At 43.8% G+C, this 23,791-nt stretch overlaps 2 protein-coding genes across 2 annotated transcripts in view; one reads left to right on the top strand and one right to left on the bottom strand.

Annotated features, from left to right (window-relative positions):
* The window catches only part of LOC126564262 (probable cyclin-dependent serine/threonine-protein kinase DDB_G0292550), a 100,445-nt gene that overhangs the window by 46,491 nt on the left and 30,163 nt on the right, over positions 1 to 23,791 (bottom strand). The gene's annotated exons all lie outside the window — the stretch shown is intronic.
* The window catches only part of LOC126564774 (lanC-like protein 3 homolog), a 205,702-nt gene continuing 188,993 nt past the window's right edge, over positions 7,083 to 23,791 (top strand). Inside the window, exon 1 of the mRNA XM_050221880.1 lies at positions 7,083 to 7,092. The gene's annotated coding sequence lies outside the window, so the exon portion shown is untranslated. The remainder of the gene's footprint in view (positions 7,093 to 23,791) is intronic.

The following is a 23,791-nucleotide window of genomic DNA, read 5'->3' as shown; positions in this document are numbered from 1 at the left end:
CCATCGTGCCAGCAGCCAGGCCGTAGTACGCGAAGTAAAATCCACTCGCCCCAAAGTAAGTGTTGGCAATTAAGTTTTATGAAATTTGCCAGACATTATGCCAACAATGGATGAACCGGAAGATGGGGGAAAAAAAGCAACGGTGAGGATGACTAGCACAGCTCACAAAATCTAATACATTCGTTCGGACGACATTCGACTTGCTTGCATGGTCAGTTAGTAACTACCATTTGCTGTTAAATGATTTCGTGGATAAGCATTTAAAGATAAAGATGAATACAAAGGAAACTGATACAAAAGGCGATTATAACTACCGGAAGCTAAAGCTAAAATCGTAATCAGATACTCAACAATAATTGTCTTTTTTCGATTTTAAAAATATAGATAAGCCACCTGGGAGTTGTCTTTTAAAGCATGTTTGGAATTATGTTTTTAAAAATATGAAAATTAATCCTTATTCTTTGCAATTTTCCACCTATAAAAGATAATCTTAAGGAGATTGCATGAGTAACACCACCCGTAACGAAACCGTAAGCCGTATTGTTTCTTAATTGCGGTGGCTACACCAATTATGAACCGTTTAGTATTACATCTTAAACTCGTCTGTAAGGGGAGTCGGAGCCCCATCCAAATGGAACACACTCCTTCTTCCCTTGATTAAAAACTTCATCACCGGCCACCAGCAACACGAACGTGCGCGCTCGGCGCGGGTTTGCACGTGGCATAGCTACATCATTGTATATCTTTATCGTTAACTTAATCGCCAACATACATCCACAACGTACACAACTCATGCAGTATCCAACCTAGATACGATAGCAAATCTTACACCCCGAAAGAAGGCACACATTAAAAAAGCCCTTTTTACCAAACGAATTTTCTCCCAAGCGCATCGTGTGGCAGCCTGATGGTCGCTTGGCTCACTTCATATCATCCGTATCTTATCGCACTCCGGTCCGATGGTGCATTGTTTGCGTGGTGTTGCGTGCCTGTTGGAAGGGCACAAAGGCCCCCGTAAGATGAAGCTCGGTAGAATTGCATCAGACGCTAAGTTTATATCTACCGCACTATCTCACATTCTAAGGGTGCTGTTGCAATAAGCCGTGTGTGGCGAGAGATGAGCCGTGAGCATAAGGAAAGATGGAGTGAAAATTTTGAAATTCTTCTATAGCTTTCAGCACCCATTAGTCTCATGTACATCAGAGCTTTGTTCTGTTTTTAATTCAATTCTTACATACATAACAATTCAGTCGATCCTTCAACCATCATATTGCTGCTGTTTAAAACTGACTAAAATATGAAGTAACTGACTGTTTTTAAACCATACAATTTCAAAAAAAAAAATTGGAAAAACTTTTAAAAACCCTTGGCACAAGTTCAAAAATAATTATGAAACGTTAGTCCTAAAAAACGTTCAAAAGGGTTCAATAACATGTGGTAAAGTATGAAAAACTCCCCTATAATTTAGTATAAAAAGACACGGTCAACGCTCTATTTGTCTTCTTTCGCTCGTAATATGTATTCCTCGTACACCACTCGTACTCTACATTTATTGATTGAGAAACGAGAGCGTAAGATAAATGATACAACAACGAACATATCACAACCAATCGCTATGGTTGGCACTCGGAAGTACACGTGTCCTGTTTTTCGCACACACCTTCGTTTCGGTGGCACCAATTTACTTCCCTCGCTGAGGATCGCTCGGGCAAGGGTAAAACGATGCAGACCAGAATCAACCCAACGACCAAACGCTCCGCTCACGATAAACGTGACGTTACTGCCGTGGTGAAAGATGAGCAGCTGGTCATTTTTTATTACCTCTTACTTATTGTCTCGCTTGCTCTTGGTACACCCTTTGCTTTCGGTACGAATGTGCATTCATTATTTTTGCAGCATTACATCAACCCCGGTTGGGTGGAGTGGCGAGAGCTATCTGTACGGTCAGGATCAAAACTCGCCCCGGCTACACTGGCCACTCAATGGTCATGTGCGCCCATAATGCTCCACTCACGTTTCCTCGGGCGTCAGTGCAACCAAGGAAGTCACGTAGTGAATTTTTATTTCACTCACAAAATGCTTCTCGCTCCGTGCGACCGCGTGTACGGACAAATCCTTGACTTGTGGGGGGGGGGGGGGGGGGCTTGTGGAAGATCGCAGGCACCGTTGAGACGGTGTGGCCGTCGTCGTCATCGTTGTAGTCATCGTCAATCGCCGAACGCGATACAGGATCGGTGTGAAAATCCGGGTGTCCCGGGGAGGGTGAGATATAAATTGCCAACATTAAATAGCACTCAATTTTCATTATCAGTTTCAACAACCATCAAACGTGGCATCCGTGAAATCGTTCAAGCAGCAAACCGTTGTGTAGAACCGGTCAGCGCACAGAACAGAGCCACTCGCAAGGAATCTCCCACTAAAGTCCAAAAGAAATATAGTCGAAGAAATTGAGCGCACGGAAGAATTTTGCGACAGCGAACATATTGAAGACAACGAATACCGTATTCTTGGGCCCGAACCGGCGCAAAAAGGCGCTATCACACAATTAACTAAACCACCCTCCACGACCGACACCATCCCGGACACAGGATATAAAGATGTAAGCGTAAACACGGGTTAAAATGATAAATTGCGATTAATTAATTATTAACATCCTACTGCACGGACAAGCAGATAGCCCTCTACCCCGTGCTTCTTTATGACTGCAGATCCTTGCGCTGGGGTCTAGACACGTTCATAGAGGACGGAGAGTACTAGTAGCAGCATACGCGGCCAAGCATCAAGCTCACCAGACCATGGCAGAGCGCGAACGCCAAACGTCGACGTGCGGAACACGCTTCAGCGTTATTATTATGAGCGCACTCTATCAAGTCTTGTACTGATTTACTGTACATCCTTTTTGGCTGCACGATGGTGCGACCTTTATATGCGAGAAGATAAATCCGTTCACCTTTCCTGCTGTACAGATTGTCATAATCAATAACTGACCTGAATTATCTTTAAATATACTTTACTAGCTTATTACTAACAGCCTAAGGGTGTACTGGTTTCTGCGAACCTTTTATGAAGTTGTTATATTAGCTTAAGACTTCGCTCCCAAAAACAAGGATTCAAATTTTCATTTATGACTCCAATAAAATGCTTGTAAACCGAACAAACCCCCATTACCATTTCCGGCCACATTATGACAGATCAAACTGCACGAAAAAGTATTGTCAACGACATTGATCCTACCCAGTGAAACGATATCGCTCGCCGGAAACCGACACCGAAAAGTCCTTCCGTCGCCGATGCAACGACGAGTCCTGCGTATTATCCTTCGATCTATCATTCCGTCCTATAGCGCCAGGCGAAGCGTAAAATTTATTTCCTTGCCAACTTGTGCGACTACACGCTGTGCTCGCATAACCGTTTCACCATTGTCATAACGTGCGCTGGATAATATCAAAACCAACCTTGCCCACCAGACAAACCCAGTCGCGCCCGGCCCGAGCTCGCCTTAATGGCAGTACCGGAATTCCATTATCTGCCGATAAAAAGACACTCTGACACGCGAGAGTCTGACACACAACGGTCGAGGACGCAAAGCGCGCGCACACGCGGTAACAACCGCGGAAAGGCCAACCGCGTAAACAGCAACGATTCAGCCCCCTCATCGATTACAGTAAATTGGTTAGCATAATGCTTCAATTTTGCATCCTCTGAATCGCACTGGTCCTTGGCCCTGGCGCCAAATTCACTGGCCCGTGGTGAGCCATGGTCGTTGTATACGGTTTTTTGTGTCTGTGTATGTGTGTGTGTGCTTCAACCCTCGACCAGCCAGGGAGATGTTGGATGTTGAATGGTGCAAAATTACATTTCCAACGAGATCGCGTCGTGACAATCGAATCAAATTACGCAATGAAGGAAAATATATTATCCTACTGCCGGCAGCATTAGATGCGCTGGCACTTTAACAATCAAGTACGAGTGCTTAGTTAGCTTCTGATACCGCAGGCAGGCTGTGTCGTCTGCAGGAGTTGGCTTAAAAGGACGGTGTTAAAGGATTCTGGTCTGGTTTGATTGGAGATAGCGAAACGCATTCGGAACTGGATTATCTGACAGTGTATAAACGGTTGGGGGAGTTCTTAAGGATAAGATGACAAATGTACTATCAAGTATCGTCTGCTGACAATTTCATTTTCAGATGATAAAATGATTACAAAAGTAGTGCTTAGTAGAATTCATTGTTAGTAGATTATCCCGTGGCCGTAAACTGGGGCAGTCGGGTGTTGTAGGCGACAGCGGCGCCAGTCTTCAAACGGCAGGACCGAGGTTTAAATCCCATCTGGACCGTTCCTCCATAGTGAGGACTGACTATCCAACTGCACGGTATCGGCAAGTCTAGTAAGCCATTTCTGAAGAAGATTATCCCGTGATGTTTTTGTTAAGTTTTGCTTCATTTTGTTGACGATAGAGAAAAATTAACTGTTTAATTTACAATTTAATTCAATAAGTACGTTCAATGATATCTCTGAGTAACTGTGAAGAAAATGTTGGAGGAGATCACATGCCAACTGAAGTTGGTTGGTAAAGTCTATAGAATCTTTGCTAACAACTAGGGTCTATTACAAGGAGGTACCTGTCTAATCCTTAACGTAGTACCAGGTCCAGCCAAAACTAGTAAGAGATGTAGGAACTTTCAATGACCTTCTTTCCAACAAGTCTAACAACATCCTGGCATATACTGATGTCATGTACACCATTTTTTTTAGCTTATTTTATGCTCTTATGGCATACCAAAGACAAGTGAACGAAACTTCGAAATCTTCAACTGATTATCCTCCAAATTCGCTCCTCAAAATACATCACAAGAGCATGTATTCTGATTCGTCTTAACGACCTCTAAGGTCATGCCGGCCATCGATATGGATTTCTAGACGGCCGATACTGTGTAGTTGGTCATAGTCAGTCCTCACTACGGGGAACAGTCCGGATGGGATTTGAACCCCGGTCCTGCCGTTTGAAGACCTGTCGCCGCTGTCGCCTACACCACCGGGCAGACCTTCTAATGAATTCTAATTAAAACTGTCAAAATCACCTTTGCCACGTTCGAGCGAAAGATATTCTGATGGAATTTCGATCCCAAATTTGTTGAAGATCTCGTTGGGCTGTAGAATAATCTCACAATTGTGCAGCAAATTAACCTAGCCAGGTTCTGGCGGACTGACCATGCCGTGAGATTGTCAGAACAGCTTGCTAGGGTCATAGTAGGAATGATGGAGTTGATGCTTCCGCCAGAATGGTAGGAATATTTGATTGGCAGATGACTGGATCATGAGTGAAAATAAGGTCTTCTGCAGCAGGCCAAAGGTTTGTAGGATATGCTATAAGTAAGTAGGTAAATGAGTTATTATGTTCGACTTGTAGTTAGACAACAGTTTATTTAAAACAAACATGAAAATGAAATCAAAATATTAAAATGATATTCAATTTTTGTTACAAATAATGTTGTAGACAAATAATGTCGTAGTTAGAGAGCATAGGTTTCTAGCAAAATGTATAAAAATACCTATCGCAATAACGTATCGTATTAAATATCACAGCATTGTAAACAGCATTTCTTATTGTTTCATTTGTTTTCAACATTTTATTACCTTTGATATAATAGAATCGCTTTATCGGCGATCCTTATTTGATTTCGTCAAAAGCACATAAAATACACATAAAATAAAACAGTACCATGAATATAAATGCAATAGCGTCCCGTCGCTTTGTTCTGCACGCAAATGCATTTTGATAACCCAAAAAAACTCTCCGCTTTAAAGAAATTCAACAAAAAATCCTTTCACTTGTCGAATATTAGTTTGCTTTCAATTGTATCACGAGCACCAGGATCGCTCATGTACGCTCATGCCGACCGAATGCTGGTAGTTGTGAATAATTTAACAGCACGAATAGACCGCGAAATCCGGCACGTATCCGAGGCGACATGTCCATGTGATTGTTAGCGTTCTGTTTGTGCCGGTAGATTTTTTAGATTTCTTTTTTTGCGTACGCCAGAACCAACCACCCCGTCGTCACGGTATATGATGGGATCCGAGCAAATAATTGGACTAACAGTTAAACGACACGTCCCACTGCTAGCATTTCGTTCAACTGAAAGTGAAGTTAAAATTCATTGCGCATCAATCGTTGGGGATGAGCCGACGATATGCTATTATGTTTGATGATTGCTCTGATAAGCGAGCTACCGACAAAGACCACACACACACACACACGTCCTCGTTCGCAAAAAAAAAACGTCAGCAAAATCCTGCCCCACAGGACCAACTCTCACCGTGCTGCACCGAATGGGGGATAAGTGTACACGCATTCGCTGAAAACGGTTGGAAAATTATTCCACCGAAAGCTTTGCATGAAATAAATCCCCGCCTGCATGACGAGCGGGGTGAGGAAACCATTATATTTTGTTTGTTGTGTCGGAATATTGTGCGAATCGTTTGCCGTGTTCAATATGCCGTCACCGGTTTAATCATTGGTGGTTGGTTTGCTGTCGTTCGGCTTTGCCAGTCATATCTGAGCCGTTGGAGGCTCACATATTTGCACTGTGAATTTAATCCTGTCATGATTACTTTTTTGTTGCTTGTTCGAACACAAACCTAATTCAAATCGCAAACGTACGGACGAATCGAAACAGGATCAATTGCAGCGATGGTTGACCGAGCACGATAACAACACAGGCTGAACTGATTGTTGCTAACATAGGAGACATAAGCGATTATCGAGTGAAAATCATAATCGATCGAGCAGAATATAGGCTTTCGTGTAAATCAAGCACCGAGAGGTCAATATTTTAAGCTACAGTTTGTTCAGGTTTAATAGCTCAATCTTCAACAATTGACCATTGGTTCACTCATTGAATAATAAATAAACATTACATTTCCGTTCCAGGAGTCTGTGCAATCATTTACTGGTTTTCCGATGATTTTAGGACATACAAAATCGAGCCCTACATACAACATAGAAGTTCCAGTTTATCATTCTTCCACGTTTGATTTGTTTTTGATACCTGTCAAACCTGTCATTTCAAATGATTTGTTTCGGGGATCAAGCTACTGACATGAGTTCAATAGTTAGCTGATAAAGACAATGATATACAAATTTATAGCGCAAAAGAGCATGAAATATTTTGCTGAATATTACAATTAAGTCCTAAGGACAGCCCAGAGACAGAGTATAAGAAATAAATTGTAAAAAATCTACCAAAACAACACAGCTTTCTGATCGACTTTAAAAGCCCTTTCCCACTAGTGTTTGAAAGTTTGACACGAATGGTGAAAGAACATTAAACGTCTAACGGAATGAATAGTGAGGCCAAATAAATCCAGAACGCTACACCTCTACTATTCGCAACAAAGCATCACCGTACAACCGAACGTGACCCGCAAAAACGATGTCCGAGAGGGAATCATCAGAGAGCGCTGGCTGAAATGGTGGGAACTAATTTGATCCACTTACGTCGGTGGTATGTCTATGTTATTTTATGTTATACCAGCATCGAGTCACCACCAACACACAGCTCTCACAACATCAGAACCGGTTTTTTGCTTCATTGCTACGTCCTATGATGGATGCACAGACCGACGCACCGAAAAGACATTAAGACAAACAAGAAAGTACCATCAACTCAAGACCCCCAAAAGATGCACCATTTTGTGGCTGGCTGTGGGACCAAACACGATGTTTCTTCACCCGTATCAAACGATCTGTTAATATCTCACACGAGGAACCGAAAAAACCCTACACACGAAATGAGCACCACACAATTAGACCACCCGAGATCGTTGGAATTCTTTCGAACGATAAGCTGATACCCCTTTCGCTTTGTTTGCTAGCTCAATGTCTTGCCTAACTCGTCCGACGTTCGAATCAAGTGGTCGAGCAGAAAATTTTCTGACCACAATCTGTCGTTCGTTTTCGGGCTTCTCACCCAATGCCGAAGTGGTGACCTGCCGGAAGTTCGTTTCATTTCCAGTGTGCTCCACATTCCGTGGCCATCAGCGTTCGAGCGCGATTATGATCATGCTTGTTTTGGAGCGAATTTTAGAGAGACATGCTTGACACCATTTTCTACGACTAAATGAGTTTTGTTTATGTGCAATTTAAGTATTTAAGGTTGCATTTGCCTTAATTAGAAGTGTGATTTTTATTGTTTGTGTGCTCTGTTTTTCCTTTTCTATTGCTCATGTTCTAATTAGAGAAGGAAATGATGTAAAATATTTATGCAATTTGACTGTAGTGCATGCGCTCATTGACAAGCTATATTGAAGCAGTCCAAAAAAAAACCTTACAATAAGCCTGTATTAAAGTGTTATGCACCTTACTTAAACCCATTAAAACGAAGTAAAAAGTTGAAATAAAATTTCACAATTAATTAACGTCCTCAAAACAACACGATACCGTTACACAACGCTATCATTTCGATCAAGAAGAATCAATCATTTTCGAATCAACTCATGGCGCTACCTATTTTCACAGACCGCCAGCTGACCTGTGACGGAAACGATGAATCCAATGTAATATTTTAATGATTTCCCGCTAAGGCCATATGTTTGGCCGACCGTCTGGAAACAAATCCTATAATTCCCAGCAGGCTTGAACCAAACACGCTTGAACCTTCGATTGAAAGCGGTGTTAAACCATTACCAATATTAGAGGGGTTCCGAAGTTAATGAAACCACAAGAAAAGCTCCAAATAGTCGACAAAGTGCCAGACTCACCAAGCACAAGTCTGTCGTCAAATATTCGCAAAACCAGTACGGTTTATCACCGGGCACCACTATTGCCTTTATCGGTCATTAGACGAGCGAGTGAAAGTGGTTTCCTCATTTTCATAAACACATCAAATCAATCGCGACCCGAGGCCACTGCGAAAGCTCTACCAAGGTTCGCTCGGCCGACTAGGTGGAAAACAATTTACTGCCGGCGCCAAACTCGTGTGTAACTATGAACTCTTAACGTTCGCTATATGTTGTGCTAACTGGTTACTGGGGCGGGAAAACCTAGCCGCCGGGATGTCGTTTAAAAAAGAAAGGGTTCTTACCGTAAGCTAAAAAGAGCCGCGGAAACAATCGTCACTCACCCATAATGGGACGGTAAAGCTATAGCTGGGCTGAGATTAAGGGACCCGATAACGTCCGATAGCACGCAAAATTATTGACCTCGTACAACCACGCCAGTAGCCAGTGCCGTATGAAGTAAGTTTGTGCTGGGGGAATAAAACAGCAGGTCGTGTTGACTGCTAGACGGGTTAACCGCACGACACTTGAAGCATTAGGCCCTTCTCTGTCCACTAGAGGCTTGACGCCAAAGGACAAGGAACCTGGATGGTTGAGGTGATATTACATCGATCGTCTAAGGTCTGCCGTTTCAAGAACCATCACCGGAACGAGTGGTAAAGAATTTCTCGCAAGCCTTGCCTACCCAAAATGGGAAGACATCGATCGGACCACGACGACGGCCCCCTGTTAGCTGCAGCTGGTTCATCGAAGCTTGGCAATGTCTTGCAGGCGTCACCAGCTGCGGTTTCGATTGGAAATCTTTAGCTTGGCATTGGGAAGGGCGCGTCTAGTACCAAGAGTGTCAATTTCTATCGGCTTTATCGTCTCACTGCAGCAGTGCAGTTGCACCACGCTCTTCGATATCTTTTTTTTCGTTTCTTCAAGCGAAGAGCCAAAGACGACCGCACCACAAAACCCCAGCCCAACTGGCCCAAAGCCCAGGCGGGCTTCAATGATTCACTCAACCATAGCGAACCAACACGAGCGAGCGAGACTCACACGCCTCTCGCTATCTACTGTGGGGCGCAAACCTGTCTGGTGGCATTATTCGCAATTGGCTGGCCATTAACGCCGTAATTGCATCTTTGGCCACCACAACACACTGGAAGGGCTCCCTGCAGAAGAGGGAGCTGCTTGAGAGAGGGGACTTATTTCGTCAAGCAAATCCACCCGGTGGTAAGGGTGTTTGAAACCTATTTTGCAATTATACACGACCAAGCGTAACGATACGGGACAGTTCCGAACATCGGTGGTGGTCCTGGCTGGCTGGGTAATAGTTGAACAGATGATTGAAATAATTTTCTTTTATGTGACATTCTAACTAGGGGAACGGGAAAGCAAACCACATACATAGTAGATCTTTTTTAACTATAAAGAAGCTATTGCAGGCTATTCTACCGATTGGGTAAAGTTGTATTGCTACTTTGTTTGGGCAAATACTTTTAAATCAATTCATTTTCAAATGACAATCAAATTCCTTTGCATTCCTCATAAATCATAGTCACAAAACCATCTCCTCCAATCACTTGCGGCTATCAGAGCACCGATAGCGTGTACTCCAAAAGGCACTGATAAAATGTCGTTGACTAGATGTATCGCATAACGATTGCATTGCTGTTCTTATCAGCTTTTTGTGCGATCCGCTTCTCTAGCCTGGCCAATGCACTCTCCGTTGCACAACAGCAGCATAATGAATTCAATTGTACGCATCATCATGCAACCATCGTGTACGCGACCGTTTGAAGGGGGGAGGGGACGATTTTATGCATGTGATTAATTCGTCCGGTCGTCAGACGGAAAGCCAAGAACCGGGACTGGACTGGAACACCGAACACACAAACAACGGACGGACGTCCGTCGGATTCCTTTGAACTCGCGCGCAAACGCACCAGTGGCAGTCGTGTCTGACTCGTTATCAAACTTCCTTTCGCCCTATCGGGATGGTTGTGGCATGCCACCGGAGTCGTAGCCACTGCTGCAAGCCTGGCACAAGCGAGCGTTGTTTAAGCGGATCACCGACGGCGTCCGAGTGGAGGAGATAAATGATGCCGAAAAGTAAAATTGAAACAAAAACATGTTGGACTCTAGCAATCAAGCATGAGTATTATGTGATCTTGTGGGTTTGCTGGTATGTTGGGAGGTTGTTTTGATTAATCGACATTAATGAAACGAAGCTGTAGTGTAATCTAATCAATACACTACATCAGCCAATCCGGCTACAAAACTTGCACACTTTCATACAAAGTTTAACGAAGTATTCCTCCTCATTGGGACCTGACATATGGAGTTCGAAACATATTCCAGTTGAGGTTTTTTTTTTACACAATTTTTCTTACCTACAACCTATTCCAACAGAATTTCCCAGCATCACAATAGTCCGTATCTCCAAAGGTGACTTAGAAAGTAGCAAAAAAAAAACTGCAATCAAACAAGGCCTCTGCACATCCTTTTTCATACAGCTTGTGCTTTGTTTTTGCATATTCACTTGTTTGAGGTTTGAAGTTTTTAGGCTCCGTGTCCATCATGGCTGTCAAAGGACAACATAAGCCATCAGTTTGCGGTTGCTTTCCTAAATGCATCGTTGCGTAATACGTCCGACAGTGAATCTTCAAAGCAGCTCCCAATCTGCCTTTGATGACTTCCGAAATGATGCTTTTAAATTGTTTTTACTTGAGATGAGAGCATACAATGATAGTGGAATGATATTTAGACAGAAATGTTTTTTGATAGAACTTTGCCTGAATAAAACAAGACAATTAAACGAACAGAAGATACTGATACGCAACTCTCGGCTGATGTAAAACCAAGTTAATAAATACAAGCAGCTTTGTGATGAATGTGCCAAACTCTCCAAAACCAAGGTCGCCATTTTATCTCCCCAGGCAGGATGAACCTGCAAGAATTTATGCACAAAAGTATAATTTTCCTATAAACACGACGCGTCTTACCGTCACCATCATAACTCATACCTCGTGCTCGCTTTCTCGATCTTCTTCGCCTTCCAATTCCAATTCCCAAGTTCAACGCCAACAAACAAAACTGCTACTTTTCATCCTGCCGGCTGCACCGGGAGTTGCAAACGACACGGACGCCACCGAGTCTGCAGAACTGTGCTGCCAAATGGGATAAATATCGAACTTTTATTCTTCTGCTTATTTTTGCACCACCACCAAACACCTTGACTTCAAAACTCCGTACCCATGCTGCACCTTGTTTTCGTCCACTGTTGATGTCCAACCAACTGTCTACTCCAATCCGGTGCCCTTTCGTTGCCAAAAACAGCTAAAGGCAGTTTGCCAGAACAGTTTGGTTGGCAGATTTTATGTGCAAGTCCGGCCATCAAAGCTAAAGCATGATTTAGCGTTAGCGGAAAGAAAATTTATCGAAGTCCTTTTCGGTGGTGGGTCTGGCCTTGAAACCGGGTACGCTCAACCTTGTACCGGAAAACTGCCCGTAACGCGACCCAACCCTTGAAGCGGTTTTAAACGATAATTTTGTTTTGGTTTGTTCTCCCTCGACGGGACAGGGGGCCAAAAGTTGGCGCTGGTGGCGGTTCGCAAACGATCGATTTGCGAGGAAAGCGTACTGCAGTGACTGGTTGGTTTTGGTGAAAGTAGCTACATTGAGGAAAGATTCTACCACCACATTGCGATTGCAATGCAACTTTCGTCGGATGTTTTGGTGCAGTCCAATTTGCTACAGAGTACAGCTAAATGGGGAAGAATTGCTGATGCATGCTACTGCAATTGTCAGATTGGGAGCATAAATCGAAACGTTCGATGCGACTTAATTTGAAGTAACAGATATTGAGTGTCTTCCAGATAAATTGATAAAGAAACCGAAAGGGTTCGGGTAGAAGAAAATATTCGTTTTGCAACCATTTATTTCTCACGTCTAAAAGAATATCCCCCCAAATGGAATCCTTGCAATCGGACACAAACACGAGTTCTTTCTACCTCTTCTTACTGAGGCCTAAAAATCACACGCTTCGACAAAACTTTTAATATGTACAACATAAAAACGCACCACATACCTGGCAATTTCCATTTTATTCAATCTCGTCTACTTCCTGCGGCATTATAAAAAAAAACCCCTTTTCCACCCAAAGGAGCGTTCCGATACGTATGCTTCAGTTTAAAGAAATCCGTTGTCCACACTTCCGGAAGGAAGGAGCTGCTACTGCCGTTGCTACTTTGCATACGCAGCAACATTCTAAAACCTCGAAGAAGCGCGCGAAAAAGGGGAACACAGGAACGGGAAACTCGTTAGCCTAACCATACGGTCGGTGCGTCGGTGCACAACCGGAAGTGGTACATAATCGCATTCAATATCGACTGAACTCAGCCGAAACCTGGAAATAGTTGCTATTTCCATATCGACCTGTGTTATTATGCTGATGCTACACGGATGGTTTCTTCTCCGTAGTGGGCGCGACCTTTTTCTTTATCCTTTTGCCCTTCCTCGGAAAAAAACCTCCCCAAATTGCTTATTGGCACAGGTTAAAGCAACCGTGACGGTTGCCCAATTGTCATCATGCACTGTATCGAACTGGGTGAGGGAACTTTTGCCAGTTGTTAAAGGCTTGTGTGTGGCGATAGAGAACTAGAGAGTAAAGGAAGAGATTTTTCAATCGCTTTCCTTGGCACTCACACACACACGTGTACAAAAATAAATAGAACTTTTGGAACCAATACGCCCTCTGCTTGTGCCAGCAAACGGGTGGGACGTAAGGATAGCACAAGAAATAGCAAAAAATAAGAGAAAAAATAGCAAAGTTTAGCCGACCCAATAACGAACGCGCACCGTTGGAAAATATATATATTTTCAACTTCCTTTCATCGGTTCAAAATGTTCAAACATTTGACAGCCCTACATGAGGGGGGAGGGGGGGGATGCCCTCGTCCTCGATTTTCTTTATCCCGTACTTCCTCCGGGGAAAGTTAACCCCGTCTCGGTTCGCCCGCCGCCACACAACGTTGTTGATGGTTACTGCGCTATGAAAAATGCATAAAAGAAACAATTGCAATGACGGCCCAACAGCAGCAGCAGCATGGAAACATGGCCACATTTTTATGGCGCCAGGAGCGTAGAAAGAAAAGGCTCTCGGGAGGTAAATGTTTTGGCGAATGCGAAGAAAAACCTCTGGCAAAACTTTAAATGGATGAGTTCTTTCCACCGACCACCAGCGTTCGGTCTGGCTCGAAAACCACTTAGTCCTTCATCTGGCTCGCCTCGAGGATACAAGCTAGCAGTGGAGGCTTTCTTTTCCCCCCCTTTTCCGCTCTGACAACGTTCCGCAGCCACGGGTAAACGGGTAAAAACTCCATGAAAACTTAGTCGACCGAACGAATTTTCCAGTGAGTGAAGTTTGACAAGTTTAAAAGGAGTGGAAGCAAAGGAAAAAAAACTATTGAAAAACACCGTCAATTCTGTCACTCACGATTCGATTCGGGAAAGCTCTCGGGCCGGGGGTGGGAGGAAAAAAAGGAAAATTTTGCGCTCCTTTTTGTGGTATTTGGTGTGAAGGCATTGCTACCTAATTGATCAAATTTCCTGGAAGGTTTTCCTTTCGCATTGTTTCGATTTTGTTCCCCTTGTCAAAGCGGAACTTGTCGACAGATTCCGTTGCCTTATAGGTTTTTGGGGAGCGAAAGAGAATTTGCAAAAATGTGAATATGAAAGCAATGAAGGGCGTTTATTTGACGTACTCGTCAAATGTTCAACTGTTATTGATTGAAGCATCACAACAGCTGTTGAAGAAGTGGATGAGTGATGCAAAAATAATAACAAATTGATAGTTTAATTGGATAATAAAATTGCTTGCGATATGTCAATAAGCAGTCAGCGAGCTTTTTGACAGCACAATTCGCTTTAAAACTAGTTTTTTCGGTTTTAAAAATGTGCGAATTTATGTTGGGAATAGCTGTATATAAAAAAAGCTCCAAATCTTAAGCTCTTTAAGACATTTTAAGATTAAGCTGGGAGTTCCTCAAAAGTGTCTAAAATTCTTGAAAGCAAATCATGAAATCATTTGATACAGTCATTTTGTCCGAAGCGTAACTCAATAAAGATTTGCATAATTTAACTCTTGGGATTAACTTTGGGATGTTCTGGTGGAGGCGACAGCTGCGAAGGTTCTACCACAGCAGGGGTTCAAACCTTATTCAGATCGTTCGCTCCAGACCATCTCAAGAAAACCTCGTGTTTTAAATCCGAGGTAAACAATAAATAGATTTTATTGAACACCATATTGCAAGAAAACCCATAAGGACACGCACATAAGTGACAAGCGGAAGATTGAGTGACCGCATTTGGGAGCAAGAATACTCAGGGCAATGGATGCGGAGCCTGTTGCAAAAGCTCTCAGATCAGATGAGATCTTTGACGCTATTCAAATGATTATCTCCGTTGTCAATCCTAGTTGACTTTGGTGAGCTTTCTAACATAATTACTTACTTATCAGGCGCTACAACCGCTTTGCGGTCTTGGTCTGCCGCGGCAGAATCCGGAACCGCTCACGGTCCCGCGCCGCGTCATCCGCCAATCCGTTATCCCGGCCATGATGGCGAATGATTACACGCCATCTTCCCACCTCAATCTGGGCCTCCCATCCTCTGTCCGTGTGGACGGCCTAAAAGGACTTTCTGGGCTGGGTCATCCGGTGCCATGCGTATAACATGGCTAGCCCAACGGAGGCTGGCGAGTCTAATTCGCTGCACGACGCTGAGGTCTGTTTTGGACAGGGTCCATGTCTCAGAGGCGTATATGAGTACTGGGACTATAAAGGTCGTATACAGTTCCAGCTTCGAACGTCGCGACAGATTTTTCGAGGTGAAACGTTTCCTCAAGGTTTTCCAACATAATTTCAACCACATATCTACAATGTTTGGGACATTATTTCCAAGACTTTGAGTCAATACTGAAGAATTAAATTTATTGTATTCCTTTCTTAATAATACCATTTTACCCAATCTTTAAACTGAACCTTACCACCCTTTACGTGGAGGGACAATTGCAGCAACATACCCAAACACCAGGCAGCTGCAAAAAGAGTTAATTACACACCAGCCACCGCACGGAACTGAAGAATCGTGTACACAACCCATAACAACAACAGCTGAGCGTGCTTGAAGGCAATCATCATTTGCACTTGACGTGGAAAAGAAAAAGAAAAGCGTTCTACCATCCGTAAACAAGCTTTTATCAGGTGAGGAAGCATCACAAGAATTGCTCGGGACAGCACAGGACGCATAGTAAGATGGATGGGTGGTGGCAGGACAACTTAAATCGCATTTAGTGTCCCTTATTGCATCTTGCCAGCCGGCCAGGTGGTGACAATAAGAGCGCACACGTATAAACACGAGCATAATGTTAAGGGAAGTCAACCTAAAAAAAAACAGACACGGTTTCTTTTATTTCACCTAACGGGACCATTTGTTCGGGCCATGCAGTACATAATTAGCCCTTTTTTTTGGACCAAAAATACTTCTTGCTCGGGCATGCATGAGAGAAGGAGAAGTAGAAGAGCGTTACGCCTCTTCGGCATTTACAGACGCTCGTTTCTCGTGGCCGGCAGTCAGTTCGTTGGACCGGTTGCACGGGTTGCAATGACCGCACATAAATGGCACGGTTGGTTGGTTTATGCTGGAGTGGGGTCGGGGATGCGAAGGTGGGTCGTACGAGGAGCGTACACGCATGAAAGCTGCATACAATTTTTGGGACGGTAAATGACCTTCTGGCGGTAGGAAAAGCGTGCTTATTACAATTCGACCGAGCAGTATGCAATTATTCAGTTGCTCGTCATATTCAAGCATCGTGTTGAGCAGCTTTGAGCACTAACTAATACCCTTTTTACGAGCTGAAAAGCCCATCTTTAGTCTACAAAATATGGTGCAAAATTAAAGTCGCAAATTAACATTTACGATCAAGCTAATGCCCCCTGAGTTACTCAATCAAGCGCTTGGGCGGGCGATTGCAATATGCCACACCAAAACGCATCCACTGGGCCAAACCAAAGCCCTTCGGTTGTGGAAAAAGGCGTTTAAATTACTGGCGCAATTAAAAGTGCTTCCTGCCCCTCTCAGGGCAGGAAAAACTGCATCACTATTCGCCATCAACTGCATCACATCAAATTGCATCATCGTGCTTGGAGCCCATATATTACGTGCCTCGTTTGATGTGCAAGAGTTTGTCTTCTTTTTTCTCTGTAAACTGGCAACTAACGCCCTCCTTAAACGCAGTTACAGGACAGTTCTATCATTCGCTGTTAAATTTATTTTAGTAGAGCACGCGCGAAAAAAAACCGAGCTGCAGCAGCACACGTTGGTTGGAAAATTATTTAAGCACCGTATCGCATGCCGGTGTAAAAAGTGTGTAACAGAACCATGATTTTTCCCACGTCGTTGGAGCACCCACACAGACACGAACTGCAGCGTGTCACCAGGGATTCAGCGTAGGATAGGAGGAAAATTGTTCGTGTGGCCTTTACTCGCTGCTGCCCGAGCACACCAAGCGCGTGTTTGCCAGGTTTTCCGGGTGTCGTTTTTGGTTTCGATTTGAGCCCGACAAGCTCAGGCAGTGTGGGGCTTTATGTGGTTGACAAGCATTAAGCTTCGTTTGTACCGTGAAAACGCGGTGCAACAGGCCCAATTGCGGAAGGCACATTATGCTGCAGCTGCCGATGATGCTCATGGTGAGTGGAAAACCATCCAGCTAAACTGTACGAAACAAGGAGGAAAATCCGGAGCCACAGAAAGAGAGAGAGGCCCGGTTGGGGTTTCAACAGCCCGTAAACTTATTTCAACTTTCACCCGGCATCGCCAATGCCGGTACCAGGAGCGAGCCGGTTCAACAAATGCCGAGACAAGATGCTTAACGAGTTTCGAACTCGCGAGCGGGAAGCACTTAATCATCGTTTCTCGTTGGATGTTGTGTGGCTGTGGACGGGCCCGTTGCTGTCCATCCGGGGGGGGGGGGGCAAAGTTTTTCCCTTTTTGTCGTGTATGAGTTGTTATTATGGTACGGTGAGTTTTTGCTAGCTGCAGCTTCAAATTTTAAACCAAATCGCTTACGAAAAATTAAAAGAAAAAACGATGAGCGAAAGCAATGCCTTCCAACGTCCACCACACCTGTCGTTAATGAGCATCTTTTTAATCTGCATAACCGATCGTCCGCACATAAATTGCACACCTCGTCAACGTACCTGAGAAAGAGATAAAGAGAGAGAGAGAGACAGAGAAAATGGGAGGAAAAATAACATTAGTGCGATTAGTGGAAAGTTTAACGCAAGAAAAAGAAGTATCCAAAATAAAGCGGAAAGCTGCACAAAAGCACACAAAAAATATACCAACATTAAATTAACGTGATGAACTGAAAATGTTCCATCCTATGGAGAGAAGTTTAAAATATGTTTCAAAATAGAAAGCAAGACACACACACACACACACAAAATGACTGGAACATAATCAAACCACAACAACAACAGCCGTTTGGCAAACAAGCGATTTAATGATGTGCCAAGAGCGGGGCACAGTGGCAGTGGGAAGCGAATCTGGCACGAAAAAAAAAACGTTAACCGAAAAGTTGACAAGCTGATGACGAAAGTTTTCCATCGCATTACGTCGCCGCTTTTGGGCACGAGTCGCATGATTGGCATGCGGGGGAGAGGAATTGTAGAACTTTTCCTATGTCATTTTAATGATGATACGCTTAAAAACCTCACGAACCACACACGAGAGCCGAGCCAGCATTTGAGAGGGCAGCGGCACGCTCACACAAGGGAGAGAGTAAAACCACATCCACATACTACTGACACACGGATCAGCAAGCAACATAGATGGATGACCATCATTGCGATGGATTCCATTGTAAAAGTGCCGAGGGAAAGTGGAAAATGGAGTGTTTCCCCCATCGTGGGAGGGTAGCAAAGCATCTTTCTTCTTAAAAAAAAAAGCGCAAAATCTCAATTTAAGCTTAACAACACCCTCATTCTCGGTGATACTTTCTGCACTCTTTTGCTTCCTGTAACAACGAAAGCGAAAGCTGATACACACACGCTAGGAACGATGGCACACATTTTGTGTGTAACACATGTTTTTTTTACAAATTCTGCTGGTCGGTGACAGTTCCGGTGAGTTTTGGTACGCGTTCCGAGTGCTCGATAACCTGCGTTTTCCCACAGGCTATCTCGCCTTAGCATTTGTGTCCTTTTAGTTATAGCCATTCGCCACAGGGACTCTCGTCGCTTTATCTTTCCTGATCGTCCCGTAGTGCTCGGCTGGACCCCCAACATAAACTGTACGTTATCATTGCCGTAAGTCTCCTGACGTTCGGAATGGGAGGAAACACCTTCAGCCCGTATTTCTTTTTGCTGCTGTTCAAGAAAGCACGAACGAATGGGCGTGCTTAAAGGTAAATGGGAACAACATTAAAGAACAAACAGTAAGCCTTTTATTTGATTTGAGCCTGTTTACGTGTGTATTTACGGATGCGAGGGTGCTACTTTTACTTGATTATGATAAATGAGATTTATTGCTTAAAAAAAAAAACCCCCATGTGATGTGGGTTTCTTTCAACAGAGGAGAGATTTCGAAATTTTGTTTTAATTTTTCTTTTACCTACTTATTTGAAGTTCGTATTGTATCGTATTGTAACTTCATCCAACGCTAATAAGGCATTTTTTTTTTGGGATCCGGTTCCGGATTTGAGTTCCCATCACTACATCAATGCCACAAAGCCCCGGGACTAGGCTTACTATCTCAATAACGATCTCAACTCTTACGAAAAAAAATATTGCTCAAACCAAACTTTGTTCTAATTTTGTGACATTTAATTACTTTTTTCCATCATTCTACAAAGCCGCTCTTCGTCTGCAGCAATTTTGAAATAAATTTTAAGCACTAAACAAACATATAAAAAGCTCACAAATGCATTCAGTACACACGTCACGTAAAAATGGTCGCAAGATTCTCGTGCGCTCGATCGATTTCGGTCGAAACATCTATAATTCATTTTGTGACAAACGGGATAATCGTATGATTTGTAGCATAATAGGCCAGCATTAGTGAAACATCTCCAGAAAGCTTTGTGACCTGGAAGGGAAGCCGAAAACGTCACGCCCCCGAAAAGGTAAAGCTTTTGCTGGGTGCGAAAGCTTCAATCTTATCATTCCGGGCACGCGGAAAGCGCAATTAAAACGTTCCGCAGGATATCTTTTCTTAAAGACAACACACAATATAACCTGTCGCTAGTCCGGTGATACCATTTGCCGATTCCGCCTAGAATCGTTCTCGTCCCTCTGTGTGGCGGGTGTTTTTCACTCTCCTGGCACGTCCTTGCCTTTCTAGCCCGGTTAATCTTCGTTCGCCTGGCATGACGTACCCAATACACATTCTCATCCCCATTGTCCTAGAAGCGACGCTAGTCACCGCTTAGAGTCCGAACCGGATCCCTGCGCCAATGTGTAAGTTGTCTCAATTTCATATTCCGACACGCCGGAAGTGACTCGTGTTCATGCATGCGGTGGTCTACCATTAGACACTAGAAATGGGCTAACGACCAGCGAGGGGGTGCGACAACTTCAGATGCTACTACAGCGCCCTTCTGAACGCCCTAACGCACACTTCAATGAATGAAGGAAATGAATAAGATGTTACCAGTCGCGCCTCGGTTCGGGCTCATTTTCTACCGGCAAAACGGGGCAATCCAAAAACTCCTCTGAAACACTCGAGGGCAGGCAAGGCTTTTCCGTGAGATGCTCGTGTGGCATAAGGATGCGTCGCGTAAGATTGTGCGTTTGTTATGCTCTCAGCTCACGTCCTACGCCTCTACTAGGCTGACTGTGTTTGGAGTAGTTGTTGGCGGGTGAGCAAGCAGCATGAAAAAAAGGGCAACCCGAGACAGGACACTGCTGATGGCACACTCTGTTACACCGTGTTGGGGTCGGCAAATTTCGCTCTATCGATCGGGTGCCGGTACCACCTTAAAAGAACCACTCAACTGAGGATGCTGCCGATGGTGAAGCATTTCCCCGAAGCGCATCACACCGAAGGACGCCGGTCATCCCTTGGCGTGTTCGATGTCTAAAAACGAAAAAAAAGGGTATAATAGCCGCACGTCAAGATTAAATAAAAAAAAAAACTGTCCCCTTTGATGGTGTGAAGTGAACGACGAGGAAAGAAAAGGCGCACTTTGTGGCCCCTGTTTTCGTTCGGACTTGCTTTCTAGGCCGGTTTAGGAAGAGATGAGACACTTGAAAACGCTAACGTGCGGGGTAATTGCGTGCGGGGTTCGGTAGAACAGGAAACCTACGCACGTGAGATGAGAAATACGCGATCAGGCGGACGAAGAAAAGGAAGCAACGTACCCCCAGGACCGCATTCAAACACAAGATCAAAGGGCCTCGATGTTGCAATGATTCCGGCGCTGTATAAGAGTAAGTGAGCGATAGCGGCCGGATATCGACGGACGTGAAGGAAAAGTTGGGTTCGCTTTTTTTTTGTGCTGTAGCCTTTTTTCTCTTTCTTTGTGCAGAAATTTGATAACATTCCCCTGACACCTGAGTGAGGGTCGAGTTTCACCCGGTACCGGATGCTCATTCACCCGTACGCCGATGGAACTCGATTAGCTTGGTGTCAATTTCCTACAGGGGTGTGCAATTCATTTTGTATCTTTCTCTCTCTTTTTATGCAGAGCTACAGGATTGAGTAATCCACTGAAAGCAACTTTTTAAAGATGGGTAAGAAAACAAAGCTTTATCACAAATATGTGTAATGGGAAAATAGATGTGAAATTTATATCTTAAGTCTTTATTAAATTTAGACATTGAACTCATAATACTTTTCACAACAAATTTTTAAATTATACTTTTAAATTTATAATTACTTGCCCAGCTGCACAAGTCCTCCATACTGCCTACCGTCTAGCGCCAGTTTGGGAGCAATCTAATGCCAAGCCACCTTTTTGACGCATCACTTCAATCCAGCCGCCGAAGAATTAAATCGCCGGCTCTGTTTATGTGGACTTCCCAAAAAGACTTTACGGACTAGGTCGGCCGATGCACTTCTTTTGATGTGAACTGCTTATGGGAGCCTGGCAAGTCTAATTCGGTGCAAATAGTTGCCACAAGAATTTGCAAATTTTGAATAAATTCCATGTCCTTTAAGGACTATGTGAAGATTCCTCAGAAGGTCGGCACAAGTGGTATAACTCAACATCTATGTTGCTGGCAGTGTAGAGTTTTGAACTTCAAACTTGAGATTGACCTTTAGAAGAGGTTTCAAGCTGCATGTCTCGAATGGGTAGGCTGAAGAGAAGCAAACGCACTCAACACCTCAGCTCATCTCAGGTTGCAAAAGAGTTCACTGTGTCGTATAGTTTTATCATCGGTATGCTTCCAACATAGGGGCTTCAAAATCTCCATTTCATCCCAGATTTTTCGCATGATAACGCACAATTACCAGCGTAATAAAATCTTACAATTCAGATTTATTCAATTACACATTTTGCATACTCTATTTTCCTTGAACGTGCGAAGACATATTTTAAAATTCCTTATACAGAAAACAATTCAAATATCCCACCTTCCCAGCCGTCCGTCGGAAAATGTGTTCTCAAACGGTGAAAATGATCATTTTTAGGAAGGCATGGTGTGGGGCTCGGGCTTCATTACAAATGGAAAGCTTTCGTAGCCGTTATGCCGTTCATACACAGGGAACAGCTGCCTCGTTCTACACGGTCGGCCGTGCAATCCGAAACCCGAGGTCCGTACACACGTCACAAGCACGCCTACCAGCCAAGTGTTATTGCCTTGTTTGCACTGAATAATTGAAAAACAATCACAAAAATATGAAGCACCCAGGTAAGGTAAGGTTTTCTGAAACGGTTTTGTCTTGAGAGATTGCTTTCGCACAGTGATCGGATGCTGTGAAGGTAAGAAAAGAGCAAAATTTCAATTTATCACGCTCCAAAACATTGCCCACTCATATTCATTTGCTGCAATAATCAATACGATTGGCAGTGGTGGGACACATCTTTTCGGCACCTACTTCTGGTGTTGCAGAAAAATCTTCTATTATTTGTATCGTAATACGATACGATGCTACCAGCCAAAAAGGCTCACATATTTCACACAGTGGTGAACACGCAGCTCATTCATCACCTCGTTCGGGATTTTGTGCATATAAACCGTTCTACGCAAGCAAATATTTATCAATTTCTACAAGGTGTGAATGGTTGCACACCGGTCCTCTGCAGTGCAAGCACCAAGGCAGGGTGGTAGGTAGATTTAGTAACAAACCGAAAAAGCAAAACACCCGGCAGCTCATTGCATATTGATATCATCCAATCCAATTCCGGTCGACTGGCTGGCAGTTCAGCGTGGCTGGGGCTGGGTTTGGGTGTTCAAATACAATCCTATTTTCGCTCTGCTGCCGGGTGAGAAACGATTCATAAATTTTGAGTCAATTCGAATGTCAAAATGCCACCGCTTTAGTGCCCACCAAAATACAGTACACCCCCCTTTCGCACATCAAAATGGCCGTGACCATGGGTTATGGGTTTTGCGGGCGAATGTACAAGGGGCAGAATGATATGAAATTTATCAAAAAAAAAAAAAAAACCTCGCCTCGACAAACCCTTTACCAGACTAAAAGTCGTTCGCCTTTCACCTGTTCCGACCATTTTTCCGTCTAGTTTATTTAGTTAGTGTTCGCTATTTTTTTTCTCTGTGTTGTTGATTATCAAAACTGAGTCACGCATCGAGTGCCTCACACACACACACACGTACACGATCGGCAACTCAATTATGAGTGTATGATTTATGCTGCACGACACCCACTCTCCCTACCGGAGCGCACCAACTTATTGCATTATTTATGAAGCTAAATATTTCACCAGTTTAGCTCATTGCTGCTGGGTGCGCTACGAAGCGAACCGGGCCATTTTCGTGGTGGTCTGGCATCACTTTTTGC

The sequence above is a fragment of the Anopheles maculipalpis genome, chromosome 3RL, assembly GCF_943734695.1.
Source record: "Anopheles maculipalpis chromosome 3RL, idAnoMacuDA_375_x, whole genome shotgun sequence".
Taxonomy (NCBI): Eukaryota; Metazoa; Arthropoda; class Insecta; order Diptera; family Culicidae; genus Anopheles; species Anopheles maculipalpis.
The sequence above is the reverse complement of the archived record's forward strand: the minus strand, read 5'-3'. Positions and strand labels throughout refer to the sequence as shown.